Consider the following 6,668-nt stretch of genomic DNA (forward strand, 5'->3'; position numbering starts at 1 on the left):
ATTCCTGGTATAAATCCACCTAGCTTCAGAACTCACACAGAATAGAACCTCCAGTTATGTTCTCAACTGAGAAGCAGGGGCATACAGGAGAAAGCAGTCCTTCAGGTAACCTGGGCCCAGGCCATGTAGCACTTTATATGTCCAGATTTTGTGATTGGGCTCAGAAACCAAATCAGCCTGGCTAACCCACTACAATGCATTCCCATCTATCAAAACCCCATTGTTGATAGTTAGACCATCCCAATGTCGTCAGCCTAGACAAAAAAGTGCTGCATTGAAACATTCATGGAAATAATCAAAAATCAAACTCTGCTTTGTGTCATTATATGTTTGTTTTGAAGCATGGCCACATTTACAATACAATGCATTGTTTTCTTCTGGTGGCCAGATTCCAAAATGGGTACCCTACACCCTCCTCCGTACAACTGCAGCCCCCTCCATGGGCCCTGTACTGGCTCCCCAGGGCCATTTCAGGTCAGCAACAACAGTGCAGGGGGAAAGGGTTAAGCCCCCTCTTGGTGTAGTGGTTTGGTGCAGTGGTTAGGACTGCAGATGCAGACTCTAATCTGGGGAAAGCGGGTTTGATTCCCCACTCCTCCACATGCAGCTGCTGGTGTAGTGTTAGGTCAGTTACAAGTTATTTCAGAGCTGTTTTCTCAGGGGCAGTTCTCAAAAGAGCTCTCTCGGTCTCACCTACCTCACAGGGTGTCTGCTGTGGGGAAGGGAAGGGAAAGGAGGTTGTCAGCTGCTCTGAGATTCCTTTAGGTAGTGATGGCCGGGGTATAAATCCATTATTATTGTTGTTGTTGTTGTTGCTGTTCATCTTCTTCATCTTCTTCCCGCCACATCATGATCCCAATCCAAATCAGGCTTATCCACTCCTGGGAGTTGCAAAATCCAGTTGCAAAGCACATTGAAAGTGGATTGAAAGTGTATTATTTAGTGTATGTGAAACAAGAGTGCTCACCCATTGCATTGAAAATTGAATTGATCCAAAGCTTCTTAGCCTCTGAAACTCTCGATTAAGATCATCTTCTATTCACAGCAGGGTTATTATGGGCAAAGGATCCCCCCCCCAAAAAAAAAAATTACTTTTTTAGATACAGTTATTGGTTCCTTTTATTCTCTTTTCCTTTTTCAAAAGAAGAATTTCTCTTATGTTTCCCTTGTAATTTTCTATTGCACCTCTATACAACCTTTCAGAACTTGGCCCTTACGGGGTTTTGTATGTTACACACCACGGGGGTAGGGTGGCTCTAGCAGGAAGGTAGGAAGGTTTGGGAAGACAGCACCTGCCTCTGAGCATCTACAGAATGAAATTCTGAAATTTCATACAACCTCCCTTCCTGCCCCTCCTCCCTTTGAATTTCTCTTTTGATCAAAAGGGAACTTACTCAAAACAGACTTGTTTCCTTTTTAAAAGATGCAGGGCTATTTTGGGGCAGGAACACACAGGAACGGAGTTCCGGCTGGCTCCCGGGTTGGCCACGCCCAGCAGGAACTCATTAGCATAATAGACCACACCCAACAGCAGAAACTCATTAGGATTGGCTACAGTGGTGTATGGCCTAAAATGCAAAGGAGTTCCTGCTACAAAAAAAGCCCTGGGTTTTGTCAACAAACAAGGTAAACAGAATAAGAAGCAAAAGGTTGGTGTGGCTGGATGTCCACACTTCTGGTAACATGGGGGTGTGGCCTAATAAGCTACTGAGGTGTGCTGTCAGGGGTGTGGCCTAATATGCTAATAAGTTTCTGCTGTTGGGTGTGACCTATTATGCTAATGAGTTCCTGCTGGTCTTTTTCTACAAAAAAAGCCCCGAAAAGATGGTTTGTGAGACTGACGGGAGAAATTAGGCAAAGAGGAAGGAAGAAAATTCTTCTCACCAACATTAATTACTCTTAGCTTATTAGTTTGGAGTAATACCGCTCTGGAACGCCTAGGAACCAGGCATGATATTGACCAATGGTTTCTTACAAGACAAATGTGGACAAACATGACCTAATCAGACATCTGGGATCCATTAGAAGCTTAGCAGCATATTTGAGCCTGAACATTTACCGAGATCAGCATTCTATCTGAATGTATTATCTTTCATGACTTCTTGTAAAGCACTTTATGAACAAGAGAACTTTTGTACTACTCTAATATTTCCTGAGGTAGATCCAATTTTTGAAACGTTGTTATATAATCCGGAGCCGGCGTTGATGATACACACTGATTATGTACCTTTGCACTTGGAGTTTCTTATGATTTGTAGGGATTTATTTATTGTGTTGTAGTGCTTTAGACTGTAACACATAGTAAGCATTTTCTTTGCAAGTCTTGTTGACGGCTTGATTTGTGGGTCAGACCCTCATGGCTGTTTTCTTTATACTTGTTCTCCGATGCTTTCTTGGCTATGGAGGTGTGCACCTGTGGAAAAGAAAATCAAAACATAGAGACGTTGCCTGGGTTCATATCTAAAGGAGAGGAAACCTGTTTGTAAGGTGGAGTTGGGCAGGAAATGGTTTATGGGAGTCCGAAAGCCATGGCAAAGCTCGGTGAGAATGCCAAGTGTCCAAATTATCCCCAATTCAGACCAGGGGTCATTTCCTGCAGGAGCGCACAGGAGCGGAGCTCCGGCAGTAAAGAGCCCAGGGGGCAGGCACATGCAACAAGCCCCACCCCCTGCTCCCAGCAGCCCTCAGTCAGAGCAAGAAGCAGCCAGGTAAGTTGCAGAGCTCCCCCTGCCCCCCCCCAGTCCAGAACAGTCCAGTGGCCCCTTTAAGACCACGTTTTATTCAGGTACAAGCTCTCCCTCCTCTGTGAGGACAGATCTGCATGTTCCTCCCCCCCCCCCCAATAGCTAGCAATCCAAAACAGTCCAGTGGAGCCTGAACGGTGGGTGTTGCCTTCTGACACACTTCCGGTGATGTCAGGGGGTGTGGCACATGCAAATAAGTTATGCTGAGTTATGCTAATGAGCTCCTGCACCTCTTTTTCTACGAAATGACCCCTGATTCAGACAGTTTGCCTGCCTTTGCATACCAATGAACAGCGGATCAAGTAGATGAAAGGGACAGAGGGAGATGCTTCACATCTGCAAGCCACTAAATGTTTCATTTACTGAAAGAAGGGGGGAGAAGGTATGTATGGCAGCGGTGATTTGGGATGAGCTACAGGAAAGCACCCTCCACGCCTGACAGGAAAGAATGAAGATTCCCAGACACTTCCCACAATTAGAAAAGACACCTTTAGACATTTATCTGCTAGTCTGACATATTTATTGCTTGACAACCATTGCCCTTATAACCTTAACTTGTTATTTAGTGTCACTTTGCATATCTCGATCATCATCCTGTTGCATGTTAATTTGCTGTTCATTCTCTGGCTGTAAGCCTGAACCTTGACTGCCATTCTAATGTATTTGATAAAATGTGCCTTGCATACCTTGCTCATACCTTGAATCAACTTTTGTCGGTCTTAAAGGTGCCGCTGGACTCTAAATGTGTTGTACTGCAGGGAAGCAGTGTGAGAATGCAGATGGACAATCAGCATCCCCCCCCCCTTTGAGACTGCTTGTGAACTGTTGCTTCTAAACGGTCTGTCAATCAATCAGCGGTGCAGACCCCATTTCGCAGACAGCTTGCAAACTGAACAACCCTGTCATTAAACAGAACTCGCCCATTAGCCACACAGCAGTTCACAAACACCGCTGCCAATCATTTAGAGGTGTCATTTCAGGGGGGGGGGGAAGATGCTCAGCAAAGGCCTAACATCCAGTATTTAGACTTTCCCAACTTTTATGCTGCAAAGGTGAAGGGGAGTAATGCATTTTAAGCACAAATGTTGCAGTTATTATTATTTTTTGTACCATGTAATAATGACTACGACTGAAGGTTAAAGCAGAAAGTGCCAAGGCAGGGTTATAGCTGAACATCAGGAAAACAAAAGTAATGACGACTGGGAAATGACATAACTCCAAGCTGACACTGAAGAAACAGAAATATTCCTTAGCTCCATCCTCAACCAAAAGGGTGACTCCAAAGAATTCAGAAGGTGACTGAGATGGGGAAAGGCCGCCATGAAGGAGCTAGAAAAGATCCCTAAGTGTAGGGATATGCCACTGGCAACCAAGATCAAGTTAATTCATGCCATGGTATTCCCCATGACTATGTACAAGTATGAAAGCTGGACAGTGAAAAAAGCTGACAGGAAGAAAGCTGATTCATTTGAAATGTGTTGGAGGAGAGTTTTACAGACACCGTGGACTGCCAAAAAGTCATAAGAACATAAGAGAAGCCATGCTGGATCAGGCCAATGGCCCATCTAGTCCAATATTCTGTGCCACACAGTGGCCAAAACCCAGGGGCCATCAGGAGGTCCACCAACGGAGCCAGAACTCCAGAAGCCCTGCCACTTTTGCCCCCCAAGCAACATGAATACAGAATATCACTGCCTAGGGTTGCCAAGTCTGGCAAACTCACCGGCGGGGGAGGCTCCGACGAGTCCGAGAGCCAGCTCCGTATGCGCGTGCCGCCAGCACATCAACGGAAGTGACGTGCGACATTGCTGACGTTGGGGGCGTGGCCCAGCTCGTCGGGGGGGGGAACCAACATCAGCAATGTGGCTGCGTCACCTCCGCTTTGGGGAGCGGAGTTCCCCCCAGGGCCTGATTCTGCCGCGGCGGAAATCGGGCCTCCAAAGCAGGGGTTTCCCCGCCCCCCGACCCCACTTGGCAACCCTATCACTGCCCCATCTATGCCCTGTGGCTAATGGTCACTGATGGACCTCTGCTCCTTATGTTTATCCAGTCCCCTCATGAAGCTGTCTATGCTTGTAGCCGCCGCCAGATCTTGCTGCCATGTGTTAATAACTCTTTGGGTGAAGAAGGACTTCCTTTTATCTGTTCTAAACTGACTGCTCATTAATTTGAGTGTCCACAAGTTCTTGTACTGTGAGAAAGAGAGAAAAGTACTTCTTTCTCTACCTTCTCTATCCCATGCATAAGTGGGTTCTGGACTAAATCAAGCCTTGGAAGCACTTAACACACAGAGTTGGCTTCAGACCCTGATCCAGGCTAGCCCGATCTCATCAGATCTCAGACGCAAAGCAGGGTAGGCCCTTGGATGGGGAGACCACCAAGAAGTCCATGGTTGCTATGTAGAGGCAGGCAATGGCAAACCACCTCTGAACATCTCTTGCCTTGGAAATGTTATAGGGGTCGCCAGGGGCGGATTAAGACTCACTGGTGCCCTCAGCACTGACCGATCTTGGTGCCCCCCCCTTTCCACACTGACACAGTCCATTTTAGTTGTTGACCTGTCTGACCAGATATACAATGCAGGTTGCAGCAATGCAAAAATTTATTCATAGGATAACACAATATACTGTACAAACTAAGCTTTTCACCCTTTCCCCAACTTTGTGGTGCTCCCTTTGGCCTTGGTGCCCTAAGCACGTGCTTAGTCGGCCTAATGGTTAATCTGCCCCTGGGGGTCGCCGTGATTTGGCTGTGACTTGATAGGACTTAACTTTGATGGCAACACAGTTGGCTGCAGAGGTCTTATTTATGAAGAGCAAGTGTGGAATCTTATCCTCAGACTCCAGGTTATCCTATGCTTTCTTGATACCCCAGAGCAGGGGTCATTTCGTAGAAAAAGAGGTGCAGGAGCTCATTAGCATAACTCATTAGCATAACTTATTTGCATATGCCACACACCCTGACATCACCGGAAGTGTGTCAGAAGGCAACACCCACCCAGGCGCCACAGGACTGTTTTGGATTGCGAGTTATTTTTTTTTTGGGGGGGACGTGCAGATCTGTCCTTGCAGAGGAGGGAGAGCTTGAACCTGAATAAAACTTGGTCTTAAAGGTGCCACTGGATTGTTTTCGGCTGGGGGGAGCTCTGCAACTTACCTGGCTGCTTCTTGCTCTGACTTGCTCTGGCTTGTTGCCTGTGCTTGTTGCTCCTGTGCGCTCCTGCAGGAAATGACCCCTGCCCCAGAGTCACGTGGCTAGCCAAAAGCGAGAGACATGGGAGCCATGTAGGGAGCAGAAATAACCTCTCTGTGTTTCCCTAATGTGTCTTCTTCCAAAGCACCTTCCGTGCTGTCTACTCTCTGGTTCCACTCACTGAATGGAAATTTTATGAGCAATGAAATGGGCTTCCTTTTTAGATATGCAAGCCAAGGGTACAAATCTTTTAGCTTAATTGGAGGGGCGATGCTTCATCTATGTGGAATGGCAACATTGCTTTCATTATTGGTGATGGTGGAAAGTGCTGTCAAGTCACGGCAACCCCTATAAGGTTTCCAAGGCAAGGGATGTTCAGAGGTGGTTTGCCATGGCCTGCCTCTATGTCATGGCCCTGGTATCCCTTGATGGTCTCCCATCCAAGTACTAACCTGGACCAACCTTGCTTAGTTTCCGGGATCTGACCAGATCAGGCTAGCCTGGGACATTCAGGTCTGGGCATGTCGTTATTGCATTTGTTAAGTGCCCTCGAGTCATTTCCGACTTATGGCGACCCTATGGATGAATGGCCTCCAAAATGTCCTATCATTGACAGCCATTTACAGCAAGTTTAGGGCCTTTGTGGCTTCCTTGATTGAGTCCATCCATCTCTTGTTGCATCTTGACATGGTTGAGGTTTATAAGATTATGCATGGGAAAGAGCAGGTAGGG

This window comes from Gekko japonicus, unplaced genomic scaffold (genome assembly GCF_001447785.1).
Source record: "Gekko japonicus isolate JY-2015 unplaced genomic scaffold, Gekko_japonicus_V1.1 scaffold1276, whole genome shotgun sequence".
Lineage (NCBI taxonomy): Eukaryota > Metazoa > Chordata > Lepidosauria > Squamata > Gekkonidae > Gekko > Gekko japonicus.